Here is a 16220-nt window from a genome sequence, read left to right on the forward strand (position 1 = left end):
TGGGGGTGTTTTATCTGTTTGTTTGATTGGTTTCTTTGGGTTGGTTTCTTTGTGTTTTTCTCTCTTTTGCTTGGAGTTTCTTTTCCTTTTTTAGAAATGACTGGTGAAGTTGGCACAACCAAACTCCAGAAAACGTAAAGCAGGCTTGACTTTCCAGAAATTGCTTTTGGCTGGCTTTAGCTGCATTCCCCAGGATCACGATCAGCAGTAGATATTTGCAGGTTTTGCTCTGCATCCTCAGCCTGCCCAGGTGTTGTTCAGTGTTTCAGCAGTGGAGAAGACGATGGATATTTTGCTAAACCTCCTTTCAAACAACAAAACTTGGGTTAGCACGACAGAAAAGAAGAAAAGAAAATCTTCGCCAGTTAGAACAGAGCCAGAGTCCCACCATTTCCCCCTCCACTTTGCTTTCTTTTCTACATTTAGAGGTAAAGCTTCCATCTCCAAAAGCTTCCATCTCTCACTTCCTGATGTAGCCATTTGCTACCCTTTAGCCTTGACTGCCACGCATCGGACTGCTGTCCGTGTGGGGCTGGGGATGCTCAGCCTGGAAAGAGAAGGGGGCTGGCGAGGCCTCCCTGCAGCTCTAGGAAAGATGGGCACAGAGAGGAGAAGCCTTTCAACTGCAGGAGTGAGCTTGAAGTTGGATCTAAAGAAGCTGCTCTTTTCCACTCCGGCTGCTGGGGCACTGGCCCGGGCTGTGCACAGAGGCTGGGGATGCTCCATCCTTGGCAACATCCAAGGCCAGCTGGGAGCGGGGCTCTGAGCAACCTATTCTGGGCGAAGATCGCTCCGCTTGGAACAAGATGGTCTTTAGGGTCCCTTCCAAGCCCAAGCACCCAGGGATTCCATCATTCATTCTACGGTCTCCGTTGTCCACTTCAGCCTGGGCCTGAACTCCTGGCGGTGATGTCACAGTGCACGCTCCAGCTAGAACTTCCAGCATCCAGCAACGGCCACAACACAACCCTTGGCTCCTTGTGCCAGCACGCTCTTCACCCTGCTCCAAGCCTACCCCCGTCACCTTGTTGCCACCTGCTCCCTGATTCCCCCAGCAGTCCCCAAAGCTCCCCATCGCTTGGATTTTGCTCTCCATCCCTGCAGGATGTCTGCATTTGTTCCAAAAGAGGTATGGTACTATTCCACGAAGGCGGACACCCCGCAGCTGCCTGGCTGGGCTGGAGCTCTGTGGGACAGGGTGGGGAATTTTGCTACCTCTGCAGGCTGGCACAGACGGAGAGGAGGAGACGGACGTCGATACACAGACTGATAGAGAAGAAGCCATGGAAGTGGACGCAGAGGATACTGGAGAGGAAGAGATGGATGTGGATATGTACGAGACAGAGGAAGAGATGGAGGTGGAAACGAAAGATTCTATTGAAGAGATGGATATTGATCTAAAAGACAAGGAGGAAGACATGGTCTTGGGATGAAGACCGATGCCAGCAGCAGAACAGGCAGGTGCTCCCCACAGGCAGAGTGGGTCCCCTGCTGCCAGCCTGGGGCCGGGCTGGGCACTTCCTGCTCAGGGACACGCTAGCCCATGCACTGGATTCTGCTGGCCATCCCTGGCCTGGCCTGGGCTTGCTGTGGGCCATACAAGCCCTGTTCCAGTGCCTGGGCCACAGCCCCCAGCCAGGCTCCCTTCTGGCAGCAGAGTCCCACTGGGCCAGTGTCCCAGCCCGGCAGCACATGGAACACCCTTCCGTGCCTGACTGCACTGACCGTGCTACTTGTTTTTCTTCCAGGACTTAGGGACATCACAGACACAGATGCCACCCTGCTGTACATACGTTTTACAGTTGTTGTGTTCAGGATAGAAGTTTTAGAGTTTGTTTAAGTTGCCTGTAAATACGTTTCATAGAGTTTTGTTAGAGCTGTTCTCAGGTAAATAGGTTCTATAGTTTGTTGTTGTTGTTGTTGTTACCAATATTCTTACAGTGTAAATATGTGGTGTAGTTCATTCTTGTTCCTTTTCTTCTACAGATAAACAGTCTTTGATTTTCACACCCCAGTTCTCTTTGCATTTTCTTCGGGCACGTTTGCAAAGCTGTGGCTTGTTTCGGGAACAATGTTTGCAGGACTCTAAAAAGAGTATCAAAACCGCTCTGCCACACTCTCAGCTGCTGCTGCTGCCCCAAAAAGCACTGGCTGGCTTTGCTCACACAATCACAGTTGTGGTGGCATTTTTACCACACCACAGGACAGCGATGTTTTCCCTCTTCTCCTGGAAATACCTACAGCACTTGTGGGTAGCAAGGCAAACATGAGCCTCTTTTAGTGGCCCTTGAAATTGGACATGTGAAATGAGGCACACAAAGCCACAGGCCAGCTGAACCTGGCAACTCTGAATGGGTCTTTACATTCTTCCCAGGAAGATGAATGGCAATCACTATTTTGGCAGGGAGGAAAGTGCATCAGCTAGCAATTTGCTGTAGAAAATGTGCTTTCTGCTCCTCTCACAGCCAAAACTCCTACCCATTTCTTGGAAGTCCTTCTTAGATAAGGACCGTGTTCAACTGAGTGACAGTGAAGCCAAATGGCAATGCCGCAATCAATTGTCCTGTACACAATCTCCTTCATCCACGTGGAAGGTTACTCACGGGCACACAAGAGGACGGAAGAAACCCAAATGCATCGTTGGACATAATAAAGTCAGACGTGTTGAGGGATGAAGAAATCTTGCAGAGATATGGAAAGCTGCCCTGAAAACCCAGTTCGGGGAGAGCCTGAGCTCTTTTGTGCTTCTAGGCCTGAAGATGCTCAGCAGCTTTCCCAGAGGCTCAGCAGGCAGTAGGATTGTGCCTGAATCTGGCTCTGGAAATGCCAGTGCCTCAACTGAGAGCTGTGGCAATGATTTCCATTGCATGGAGAGGGGCCACAGTCCTGCAAGAGTCTTTCAGCAGAGCAAAGAGCAGCCTGGAGGGTGGGCAGTGCTGCATCTGGACCACTGCATGCTCATCCTTCACCACAATGCAGAGCTGCCATGGATCACTTTTTCCATTTCTCCTGTTGGATATGTTTTGGAGAAGTTGTTCTAGGTGGCTTTGGATGGTGATCCAAGTAGGAAGCAGCCATTCGCCTGCTGTGATATCCTTACAACTAGTCCTAACTTCTCATTGCCTTTGGTTTGATTGGGGGTGTTTTATCTGTTTGTTTGATTGGTTTCTTTGGGTTGGTTTCTTTGTGTTTTTCTCTGTTTTGCTTGGAGTTTCTTTTCCTTTTTTAGAAATGACTGGTGAAGTTGGCACAACCAAACTCCAGAAAACGTAAAGCAGGCTTGACTTTCCAGAAATTGCTTTTGGCTGGCTTTAGCTGCATTCCCCAGGATCACGATCAGCAGTAGATATTTGCAGGTTTTGCTCTGCATCCTCAGCCTGCCCAGGTGTTGTTCAGTGTTTCAGCAGTGGAGAAGACGATGGATATTTTGCTAAACCTCCTTTCAAACAACAAAACTTGGGTTAGCACGACAGAAAAGAAGAAAAGAAAATCTTCGCCAGTTAGAACAGAGCCAGAGTCCCACCATTTCCCCCTCCACTTTGCTTTCTTTTCTACATTTAGAGGTAAAGCTTCCATCTCCAAAAGCTTCCATCTCTCACTTCCTGATGTAGCCATTTGCTACCCTTTAGCCTTGACTGCCACGCATCGGACTGCTGTCCGTGTGGGGCTGGGGATGCTCAGCCTGGAAAGAGAAGGGGGCTGGCGAGGCCTCCCTGCAGCTCTAGGAAAGATGGGCACAGAGAGGAGAAGCCTTTCAACTGCAGGAGTGAGCTTGAAGTTGGATCTAAAGAAGCTGCTCTTTTCCACTCCGGCTGCTGGGGCACTGGCCCGGGCTGTGCACAGAGGCTGGGGATGCTCCATCCTTGGCAACATCCAAGGCCAGCTGGGAGCGGGGCTCTGAGCAACCTATTCTGGGCGAAGATCGCTCCGCTTGGAACAAGATGGTCTTTAGGGTCCCTTCCAAGCCCAAGCACCCAGGGATTCCATCATTCATTCTACGGTCTCCGTTGTCCACTTCAGCCTGGGCCTCAACTCCTGGCGGTGATGTCACAGTGCACGCTCCAGCTAGAACTTCCAGCATCCAGCAACGGCCACAACACAACCCTTGGCTCCTTGTGCCAGCACGCTCTTCACCCTGCTCCAAGCCTACCCCCGTCACCTTGTTGCCACCTGCTCCCTGATTCCCCCAGCAGTCCCCAAAGCTCCCCATCGCTTGGATTTTGCTCTCCATCCCTGCAGGATGTCTGCATTTGTTCCAAAAGAGGTATGGTACTATTCCACGAAGGCGGACACCCCGCAGCTGCCTGGCTGGGCTGGAGCTCTGTGGGACAGGGTGGGGAATTTTGCTACCTCTGCAGGCTGGCACAGACGGAGAGGAGGAGACGGACGTCGATACACAGACTGATAGAGAAGAAGCCATGGAAGTGGACGGAGAGGATACTGGAGAGGAAGAGATGGATGTGGATATGTACGAGACAGAGGAAGAGATGGAGGTGGAAACGAAAGATTCTATTGAAGAGATGGATATTGATCTAAAAGACAAGGAGGAAGACATGGTCTTGGGATGAAGACCGATGCCAGCAGCAGAACAGGCAGGTGCTCCCCACAGGCAGAGTGGGTCCCCTGCTGCCAGCCTGGGGCCGGGCTGGGCACTTCCTGCTCAGGGACACGCTAGCCCATGCACTGGATTCTGCTGGCCATCCCTGGCCTGGCCTGGGCTTGCTGTGGGCCATACAAGCCCTGTTCCAGTGCCTGGGCCACAGCCCCCAGCCAGGCTCCCTTCTGGCAGCAGAGTCCCACTGGGCCAGTGTCCCAGCCCGGCAGCACATGGAACACCCTTCCGTGCCTGACTGCACTGACCGTGCTACTTGTTTTTCTTCCAGGACTTAGGGACATCACAGACACAGATGCCACCCTGCTGTACATACGTTTTACAGTTGTTGTGTTCAGGATAGAAGTTTTAGAGTTTGTTTAAGTTGCCTGTAAATACGTTTCATAGAGTTTTGTTAGAGCTGTTCTCAGGTAAATAGGTTCTATAGTTTGTTGTTGTTGTTGTTGTTACCAATATTCTTACAGTGTAAATATGTGGTGTAGTTCATTCTTGTTCCTTTTCTTCTACAGATAAACAGTCTTTGATTTTCACACCCCAGTTCTCTTTGCATTTTCTTCGGGCACATTTGCAAAGCTGTGGCTTGTTTCGGGAACAATGTTTGCAGGACTCTAAAAAGAGTATCAAAACCGCTCTGCCACACTCTCAGCTGCTGCTGCTGCCCCAAAAAGCACTGGCTGGCTTTGCTCACACAATCACAGTTGTGGTGGCATTTCTACCACACCACAGGACAGCGATGTTTTCCCTCTTCTCCTGGAAATACCTACAGCACTTGTGGGTAGCAAGGCAAACATGAGCCTCTTTTAGTGGCCCTTGAAATTGGACATGTGAAATGAGGCACACAAAGCCACAGGCCAGCTGAACCTGGCAACTCTGAATGGGTCTTTACATTCTTCCCAGGAAGATGAATGGCAATCACTATTTTGGCAGGGAGGAAAGTGCATCAGCTAGCAATTTGCTGTAGAAAATGTGCTTTCTGCTCCTCTCACAGCCAAAACTCCTACCCATTTCTTGGAAGTCCTTCTTAGATAAGGACCGTGTTCAACTGAGTGACAGTGAAGCCAAATGGCAATGCCGCAATCAATTGTCCTGTACACAATCTCCTTCATCCACGTGGAAGGTTACTCACGGGCACACAAGAGGACGGAAGAAACCCAAATGCATCGTTGGACATAATAAAGTCAGACGTGTTGAGGGATGAAGAAATCTTGCAGAGATATGGAAAGCTGCCCTGAAAACCCAGTTCGGGGAGAGCCTGAGCTCTTTTGTGCTTCTAGGCCTGAAGATGCTCAGCAGCTTTCCCAGAGGCTCAGCAGGCAGTAGGATTGTGCCTGAATCTGGCTCTGGAAATGCCAGTGCCTCAACTGAGAGCTGTGGCAATGATTTCCATTGCATGGAGAGGGGCCACAGTCCTGCAAGAGTCTTTCAGCAGAGCAAAGAGCAGCCTGGAGGGTGGGCAGTGCTGCATCTGGACCACTGCATGCTCATCCTTCACCACAATGCAGAGCTGCCATGGATCACTTTTTCCATTTCTCCTGTTGGATATGTTTTGGAGAAGTTGTTCTAGGTGGCTTTGGATGGTGATCCAAGTAGGAAGCAGCCATTCGCCTGCTGTGATATCCTTACAACTAGTCCTAACTTCTCATTGCCTTTGGTTTGATTGGGGGTGTTTTATCTGTTTGTTTGATTGGTTTCTTTGGGTTGGTTTCTTTGTGTTTTTCTCTCTTTTGCTTGGAGTTTCTTTTCCTTTTTTAGAAATGACTGGTGAAGTTGGCACAACCAAACTCCAGAAAACGTAAAGCAGGCTTGACTTTCCAGAAATTGCTTTTGGCTGGCTTTAGCTGCATTCCCCAGGATCACGATCAGCAGTAGATATTTGCAGGTTTTGCTCTGCATCCTCAGCCTGCCCAGGTGTTGTTCAGTGTTTCAGCAGTGGAGAAGACGATGGATATTTTGCTAAACCTCCTTTCAAACAACAAAACTTGGGTTAGCACGACAGAAAAGAAGAAAAGAAAATCTTCGCCAGTTAGAACAGAGCCAGAGTCCCACCATTTCCCCCTCCACTTTGCTTTCTTTTCTACATTTAGAGGTAAAGCTTCCATCTCCAAAAGCTTCCATCTCTCACTTCCTGATGTAGCCATTTGCTACCCTTTAGCCTTGACTGCCACGCATCGGACTGCTGTCCGTGTGGGGCTGGGGATGCTCAGCCTGGAAAGAGAAGGGGGCTGGCGAGGCCTCCCTGCAGCTCTAGGAAAGATGGGCACAGAGAGGAGAAGCCTTTCAACTGCAGGAGTGAGCTTGAAGTTGGATCTAAAGAAGCTGCTCTTTTCCACTCCGGCTGCTGGGGCACTGGCCCGGGCTGTGCACAGAGGCTGGGGATGCTCCATCCTTGGCAACATCCAAGGCCAGCTGGGAGCGGGGCTCTGAGCAACCTATTCTGGGCGAAGATCGCTCCGCTTGGAACAAGATGGTCTTTAGGGTCCCTTCCAAGCCCAAGCACCCAGGGATTCCATCATTCATTCTACGGTCTCCGTTGTCCACTTCAGCCTGGGCCTCAACTCCTGGCGGTGATGTCACAGTGCACGCTCCAGCTAGAACTTCCAGCATCCAGCAACGGCCACAACACAACCCTTGGCTCCTTGTGCCAGCACGCTCTTCACCCTGCTCCAAGCCTACCCCCGTCACCTTGTTGCCACCTGCTCCCTGATTCCCCCAGCAGTCCCCAAAGCTCCCCATCGCTTGGATTTTGCTCTCCATCCCTGCAGGATGTCTGCATTTGTTCCAAAAGAGGTATGGTACTATTCCACGAAGGCGGACACCCCGCAGCTGCCTGGCTGGGCTGGAGCTCTGTGGGACAGGGTGGGGAATTTTGCTACCTCTGCAGGCTGGCACAGACGGAGAGGAGGAGACGGACGTCGATACACAGACTGATAGAGAAGAAGCCATGGAAGTGGACGGAGAGGATACTGGAGAGGAAGAGATGGATGTGGATATGTACGAGACAGAGGAAGAGATGGAGGTGGAAACGAAAGATTCTATTGAAGAGATGGATATTGATCTAAAAGACAAGGAGGAAGACATGGTCTTGGGATGAAGACCGATGCCAGCAGCAGAACAGGCAGGTGCTCCCCACAGGCAGAGTGGGTCCCCTGCTGCCAGCCTGGGGCCGGGCTGGGCACTTCCTGCTCAGGGACACGCTAGCCCATGCACTGGATTCTGCTGGCCATCCCTGGCCTGGCCTGGGCTTGCTGTGGGCCATACAAGCCCTGTTCCAGTGCCTGGGCCACAGCCCCCAGCCAGGCTCCCTTCTGGCAGCAGAGTCCCACTGGGCCAGTGTCCCAGCCCGGCAGCACATGGAACACCCTTCCGTGCCTGACTGCACTGACCGTGCTACTTGTTTTTCTTCCAGGACTTAGGGACATCACAGACACAGATGCCACCCTGCTGTACATATGTTTTACAGTTGTTGTGTTCAGGATAGAAGTTTTAGAGTTTGTTTAAGTTGCCTGTAAATACGTTTCATAGAGTTTTGTTAGAGCTGTTCTCAGGTAAATAGGTTCTATAGTTTGTTGTTGTTGTTGTTGTTACCAATATTCTTACAGTGTAAATATGTGGTGTAGTTCATTCTTGTTCCTTTTCTTCTACAGATAAACAGTCTTTGATTTTCACACCCCAGTTCTCTTTGCATTTTCTTCGGGCACATTTGCAAAGCTGTGGCTTGTTTCGGGAACAATGTTTGCAGGACTCTAAAAAGAGTATCAAAACCGCTCTGCCACACTCTCAGCTGCTGCTGCTGCCCCAAAAAGCACTGGCTGGCTTTGCTCACACAATCACAGTTGTGGTGGCATTTCTACCACACCACAGGACAGCGATGTTTTCCCTCTTCTCCTGGAAATACCTACAGCACTTGTGGGTAGCAAGGCAAACATGAGCCTCTTTTAGTGGCCCTTGAAATTGGACATGTGAAATGAGGCACACAAAGCCACAGGCCAGCTGAACCTGGCAACTCTGAATGGGTCTTTACATTCTTCCCAGGAAGATGAATGGCAATCACTATTTTGGCAGGGAGGAAAGTGCATCAGCTAGCAATTTGCTGTAGAAAATGTGCTTTCTGCTCCTCTCACAGCCAAAACTCCTACCCATTTCTTGGAAGTCCTTCTTAGATAAGGACCGTGTTCAACTGAGTGACAGTGAAGCCAAATGGCAATGCCGCAATCAATTGTCCTGTACACAATCTCCTTCATCCACGTGGAAGGTTACTCACGGGCACACAAGAGGACGGAAGAAACCCAAATGCATCGTTGGACATAATAAAGTCAGACGTGTTGAGGGATGAAGAAATCTTGCAGAGATATGGAAAGCTGCCCTGAAAACCCAGTTCGGGGAGAGCCTGAGCTCTTTTGTGCTTCTAGGCCTGAAGATGCTCAGCAGCTTTCCCAGAGGCTCAGCAGGCAGTAGGATTGTGCCTGAATCTGGCTCTGGAAATGCCAGTGCCTCAACTGAGAGCTGTGGCAATGATTTCCATTGCATGGAGAGGGGCCACAGTCCTGCAAGAGTCTTTCAGCAGAGCAAACAGCAGCCTGGAGGGTGGGCAGTGCTGCATCTGGACCACTGCATGCTCATCCTTCACCACAATGCAGAGCTGCCATGGATCACTTTTTCCATTTCTCCTGTTGGATATGTTTTGGAGAAGTTGTTCTAGGTGGCTTTGGATGGTGATCCAAGTAGGAAGCAGCCATTCGCCTGCTGTGATATCCTTACAACTAGTCCTAACTTCTCATTGCCTTTGGTTTGATTGGGGGTGTTTTATCTGTTTGTTTGATTGGTTTCTTTGGGTTGGTTTCTTTGTGTTTTTCTCTCTTTTGCTTGGAGTTTCTTTTCCTTTTTTAGAAATGACTGGTGAAGTTGGCACAACCAAACTCCAGAAAACGTAAAGCAGGCTTGACTTTCCAGAAATTGCTTTTGGCTGGCTTTAGCTGCATTCCCCAGGATCACGATCAGCAGTAGATATTTGCAGGTTTTGCTCTGCATCCTCAGCCTGCCCAGATGTTGTTCAGTGTTTCAGCAGTGGAGAAGACGATGGATATTTTGCTAAACCTCCTTTCAAACAACAAAACTTGGGTTAGCACGACAGAAAAGAAGAAAAGAAAATCTTCGCCAGTTAGAACAGAGCCAGAGTCCCACCATTTCCCCCTCCACTTCTCTTTCTTTTCTACATTTAGAGGTAAAGCTTCCATCTCCAAAAGCTTCCATCTCTCACTTTCTGATGTAGCCATTTGCTACCCTTTAGCCTTGACTGCCACGCATCGGACTGCTGTCCGTGTGGGGCTGGGGATGCTCAGCCTGGAAAGAGAAGGGGGCTGGCGAGGCCTCCCTGCAGCTCTAGGAAAGATGGGCACAGAGAGGAGAAGCCTTTCAACTGCAGGAGTGAGCTTGAAGTTGGATCTAAAGAAGCTGCTCTTTTCCACTCCGGCTGCTGGGGCACTGGCCCGGGCTGTGCACAGAGGCTGGGGATGCTCCATCCTTGGCAACATCCAAGGCCAGCTGGGAGCGGGGCTCTGAGCAACCTATTCTGGGCGAAGATTGCTCCGCTTGGAACAAGATGGTCTTTAGGGTCCCTTCCAAGCCCAAGCACCCAGGGATTCCATCATTCATTCTACGGTCTCCGTTGTCCACTTCAGCCTGGGCCTGAACTCCTGGCGGTGATGTCACAGTGCACGCTCCAGCTAGAACTTCCAGCATCCAGCAACGGCCACAACACAACCCTTGGCTCCTTGTGCCAGCACGCTCTTCACCCTGCTCCAAGCCTACCCCCGTCACCTTGTTGCCACCTGCTCCCTGATTCCCCCAGCAGTCCCCAAAGCTCCCCATCGCTTGGATTTTGCTCTCCATCCCTGCAGGATGTCTGCATTTGTTCCAAAAGAGGTATGGTACTATTCCACGGAGGCGGACACCCCGCAGCTGCCTGGCTGGGCTGGAGCTCTGTGGGACAGCGTGGGAAATTTTGCTACCTCTGCAGGCTGGCACAGACCGAGAGGAGGAGACGGACGTCGATACACAGACTGATAGAGAAGAAGCCATGGAAGTGGACGGAGAGGATACTGGAGAGGAAGAGATGGATGTGGATATGTACGAGACAGAGGAAGAGATGGAGGTGGAAACGAAAGATTCTATTGAAGAGATGGATATTGATCTAAAAGACAAGGAGGAAGACATGGTCTTGGGATGAAGACCGATGCCAGCAGCAGAACAGGCAGGTGCTCCCCACAGGCAGAGTGGGTCCCCTGCTGCCAGCCTGGGGCCGGGCTGGGCACTTCCTGCTCAGGGACACGCTAGCCCATGCACTGGATTCTGCTGGCCATCCCTGGCCTGGCCTGGGCTTGCTGTGGGCCATACAAGCCCTGTTCCAGTGCCTGGGCCACAGCCCCCAGCCAGGCTCCCTTCTGGCAGCAGAGTCCCACTGGGCCAGTGTCCCAGCCCGGCAGCACATGGAACACCCTTCCGTGCCTGACTGCACTGACCGTGCTACTTGTTTTTCTTCCAGGACTTAGGGACATCACAGACACAGATGCCACCCTGCTGTACATACGTTTTACAGTTGTTGTGTTCAGGATAGAAGTTTTAGAGTTTGTTTAAGTTGCCTGTAAATACGTTTCATAGAGTTTTGTTAGAGCTGTTCTCAGGTAAATAGGTTCTATAGTTTGTTGTTGTTGTTGTTGTTACCAATATTCTTACAGTGTAAATATGTGGTGTAGTTCATTCTTGTTCCTTTTCTTCTACAGATAAACAGTCTTTGATTTTCACACCCCAGTTCTCTTTGCATTTTCTTCGGGCACGTTTGCAAAGCTGTGGGTTGTTTCGGGAACAATGTTTGCAGGACTCTAAAAAGAGTATCAAAACCGCTCTGCCACACTCTCAGCTGCTGCTGCTGCCCCAAAAAGCACTGGCTGGCTTTGCTCACACAATCACAGTTGTGGTGGCATTTTTACCACACCACAGGACAGCGATGTTTTCCCTCTTCTCCTGGAAATACCTACAGCACTTGTGGGTAGCAAGGCAAACATGAGCCTCTTTTAGTGGCCCTTGAAATTGGACATGTGAAATGAGGCACACAAAGCCACAGGCCAGCTGAACCTGGCAACTCTGAATGGGTCTTTACATTCTTCCCAGGAAGATGAATGGCAATCACTATTTTGGCAGGGAGGAAAGTGCATCAGCTAGCAATTTGCTGTAGAAAATGTGCTTTCTGCTCCTCTCACAGCCAAAACTCCTACCCATTTCTTGGAAGTCCTTCTTAGATAAGGACCGTGTTCAACTGAGTGACAGTGAAGCCAAATGGCAATGCCGCAATCAATTGTCCTGTACACAATCTCCTTCATCCACGTGGAAGGTTACTCACGGGCACACAAGAGGACGGAAGAAACCCAAATGCATCGTTGGACATAATAAAGTCAGACGTGTTGAGGGATGAAGAAATCTTGCAGAGATATGGAAAGCTGCCCTGAAAACCCAGTTCGGGGAGAGCCTGAGCTCTTTTGTGCTTCTAGGCCTGAAGATGCTCAGCAGCTTTCCCAGAGGCTCAGCAGGCAGTAGGATTGTGCCTGAATCTGGCTCTGGAAATGCCAGTGCCTCAACTGAGAGCTGTGGCAATGATTTCCATTGCATGGAGAGGGGCCACAGTCCTGCAAGAGTCTTTCAGCAGAGCAAACAGCAGCCTGGAGGGTGGGCAGTGCTGCATCTGGACCACTGCATGCTCATCCTTCACCACAATGCAGAGCTGCCATGGATCACTTTTTCCATTTCTCCTGTTGGATATGTTTTGGAGAAGTTGTTCTAGGTGGCTTTGGATGGTGATCCAAGTAGGAAGCAGCCATTCGCCTGCTGTGATATCCTTACAACTAGTCCTAACTTCTCATTGCCTTTGGTTTGATTGGGGGTGTTTTATCTGTTTGTTTGATTGGTTTCTTTGGGTTGGTTTCTTTGTGTTTTTCTCTCTTTTGCTTGGAGTTTCTTTTCCTTTTTTAGAAATGACTGGTGAAGTTGGCACAACCAAACTCCAGAAAACGTAAAGCAGGCTTGACTTTCCAGAAATTGCTTTTGGCTGGCTTTAGCTGCATTCCCCAGGATCACGATCAGCAGTAGATATTTGCAGGTTTTGCTCTGCATCCTCAGCCTGCCCAGGTGTTGTTCAGTGTTTCAGCAGTGGAGAAGACGATGGATATTTTGCTAAACCTCCTTTCAAACAACAAAACTTGGGTTAGCACGACAGAAAAGAAGAAAAGAAAATCTTCGCCAGTTAGAACAGAGCCAGAGTCCCACCATTTCCCCCTCCACTTTGCTTTCTTTTCTACATTTAGAGGTAAAGCTTCCATCTCCAAAAGCTTCCATCTCTCACTTCCTGATGTAGCCATTTGCTACCCTTTAGCCTTGACTGCCACGCATCGGACTGCTGTCCGTGTGGGGCTGGGGATGCTCAGCCTGGAAAGAGAAGGGGGCTGGCGAGGCCTCCCTGCAGCTCTAGGAAAGATGGGCACAGAGAGGAGAAGCCTTTCAACTGCAGGAGTGAGCTTGAAGTTGGATCTAAAGAAGCTGCTCTTTTCCACTCCGGCTGCTGGGGCACTGGCCCGGGCTGTGCACAGAGGCTGGGGATGCTCCATCCTTGGCAACATCCAAGGCCAGCTGGGAGCGGGGCTCTGAGCAACCTATTCTGGGCGAAGATCGCTCCGCTTGGAACAAGATGGTCTTTAGGGTCCCTTCCAAGCCCAAGCACCCAGGGATTCCATCATTCATTCTACGGTCTCCGTTGTCCACTTCAGCCTGGGCCTCAACTCCTGGCGGTGATGTCACAGTGCACGCTCCAGCTAGAACTTCCAGCATCCAGCAACGGCCACAACACAACCCTTGGCTCCTTGTGCCAGCACGCTCTTCACCCTGCTCCAAGCCTACCCCCATCACCTTGTTGCCACCTGCTCCCTGATTCCCCCAGCAGTCCCCAAAGCTCCCCATCGCTTGGATTTTGCTCTCCATCCCTGCAGGATGTCTGCATTTGTTCCAAAAGAGGTATGGTACTATTCCACGAAGGCGGACACCCCGCAGCTGCCTGGCTGGGCTGGAGCTCTGTGGGACAGGGTGGGGAATTTTGCTACCTCTGCAGGCTGGCACAGACGGAGAGGAGGAGACGGACGTCGATACACAGACTGATAGAGAAGAAGCCATGGAAGTGGACGCAGAGGATACTGGAGAGGAAGAGATGGATGTGGATATGTACGAGACAGAGGAAGAGATGGAGGTGGAAACGAAAGATTCTATTGAAGAGATGGATATTGATCTAAAAGACAAGGAGGAAGACATGGTCTTGGGATGAAGACCGATGCCAGCAGCAGAACAGGCAGGTGCTCCCCACAGGCAGAGTGGGTCCCCTGCTGCCAGCCTGGGGCCGGGCTGGGCACTTCCTGCTCAGGGACACGCTAGCCCATGCACTGGATTCTGCTGGCCATCCCTGGCCTGGCCTGGGCTTGCTGTGGGCCATACAAGCCCTGTTCCAGTGCCTGGGCCACAGCCCCCAGCCAGGCTCCCTTCTGGCAGCAGAGTCCCACTGGGCCAGTGTCCCAGCCCGGCAGCACATGGAACACCCTTCCGTGCCTGACTGCACTGACCGTGCTACTTGTTTTTCTTCCAGGACTTAGGGACATCACAGACACAGATGCCACCCTGCTGTACATACGTTTTACAGTTGTTGTGTTCAGGATAGAAGTTTTAGAGTTTGTTTAAGTTGCCTGTAAATACGTTTCATAGAGTTTTGTTAGAGCTGTTCTCAGGTAAATAGGTTCTATAGTTTGTTGTTGTTGTTGTTGTTACCAATATTCTTACAGTGTAAATATGTGGTGTAGTTCATTCTTGTTCCTTTTCTTCTACAGATAAACAGTCTTTGATTTTCACACCCCAGTTCTCTTTGCATTTTCTTCGGGCACATTTGCAAAGCTGTGGCTTGTTTCGGGAACAATGTTTGCAGGACTCTAAAAAGAGTATCAAAACCGCTCTGCCACACTCTCAGCTGCTGCTGCTGCCCCAAAAAGCACTGGCTGGCTTTGCTCACACAATCACAGTTGTGGTGGCATTTCTACCACACCACAGGACAGCGATGTTTTCCCTCTTCTCCTGGAAATACCTACAGCACTTGTGGGTAGCAAGGCAAACATGAGCCTCTTTTAGTGGCCCTTGAAATTGGACATGTGAAATGAGGCACACAAAGCCACAGGCCAGCTGAACCTGGCAACTCTGAATGGGTCTTTACATTCTTCCCAGGAAGATGAATGGCAATCACTATTTTGGCAGGGAGGAAAGTGCATCAGCTAGCAATTTGCTGTAGAAAATGTGCTTTCTGCTCCTCTCACAGCCAAAACTCCTACCCATTTCTTGGAAGTCCTTCTTAGATAAGGACCGTGTTCAACTGAGTGACAGTGAAGCCAAATGGCAATGCCGCAATCAATTGTCCTGTACACAATCTCCTTCATCCACGTGGAAGGTTACTCACGGGCACACAAGAGGACGGAAGAAACCCAAATGCATCGTTGGACATAATAAAGTCAGACGTGTTGAGGGATGAAGAAATCTTGCAGAGATATGGAAAGCTGCCCTGAAAACCCAGTTCGGGGAGAGCCTGAGCTCTTTTGTGCTTCTAGGCCTGAAGATGCTCAGCAGCTTTCCCAGAGGCTCAGCAGGCAGTAGGATTGTGCCTGAATCTGGCTCTGGAAATGCCAGTGCCTCAACTGAGAGCTGTGGCAATGATTTCCATTGCATGGAGAGGGGCCACAGTCCTGCAAGAGTCTTTCAGCAGAGCAAACAGCAGCCTGGAGGGTGGGCAGTGCTGCATCTGGACCACTGCATGCTCATCCTTCACCACAATGCAGAGCTGCCATGGATCACTTTTTCCATTTCTCCTGTTGGATATGTTTTGGAGAAGTTGTTCTAGGTGGCTTTGGATGGTGATCCAAGTAGGAAGCAGCCATTCGCCTGCTGTGATATCCTTACAACTAGTCCTAACTTCTCATTGCCTTTGGTTTGATTGGGGGTGTTTTATCTGTTTGTTTGATTGGTTTCTTTGGGTTGGTTTCTTTGTGTTTTTCTCTCTTTTGCTTGGAGTTTCTTTTCCTTTTTTAGAAATGACTGGTGAAGTTGGCACAACCAAACTCCAGAAAACGTAAAGCAGGCTTGACTTTCCAGAAATTGCTTTTGGCTGGCTTTAGCTGCATTCCCCAGGATCACGATCAGCAGTAGATATTTGCAGGTTTTGCTCTGCATCCTCAGCCTGCCCAGGTGTTGTTCAGTGTTTCAGCAGTGGAGAAGACGATGGATATTTTGCTAAACCTCCTTTCAAACAACAAAACTTGGGTTAGCACGACAGAAAAGAAGAAAAGAAAATCTTCGCCAGTTAGAACAGAGCCAGAGTCCCACCATTTCCCCCTCCACTTCTCTTTCTTTTCTACATTTAGAGGTAAAGCTTCCATCTCCAAAAGCTTCCATCTCTCACTTTCTGATGTAGCCATTTGCTACCCTTTAGCCTTGACTGCCACGCATCGGACTGCTGTCCGTGTGGGGCTGGGGATGCTCA

The 16220-nt window shown here is 50.2% G+C and overlaps 1 long non-coding RNA gene across 1 annotated transcript; it reads left to right on the forward strand.

Moving 5' to 3' along the window:
- Nucleotides 1-958: 958 nt before the first annotated feature.
- On the forward strand, nt 959-8279 carry LOC147651160 (uncharacterized). Its single transcript, XR_015274833.1, has 9 exons — nt 959-1129; nt 1224-1457; nt 1749-1887; nt 1987-4264; nt 4359-4592; nt 4884-5022; nt 5122-7399; nt 7494-7727; nt 8019-8279. It is a non-coding gene; the product is annotated as an uncharacterized LOC147651160 (long non-coding RNA).
- Nucleotides 8280-16220: the final 7941 nt, after the last annotated feature.

This window comes from Cyanistes caeruleus, chromosome 11 (genome assembly GCF_971803275.1).
Source record: "Cyanistes caeruleus chromosome 11, bCyaCae1.hap1.1, whole genome shotgun sequence".
Classification (NCBI taxonomy): domain Eukaryota; kingdom Metazoa; phylum Chordata; class Aves; order Passeriformes; family Paridae; genus Cyanistes; species Cyanistes caeruleus.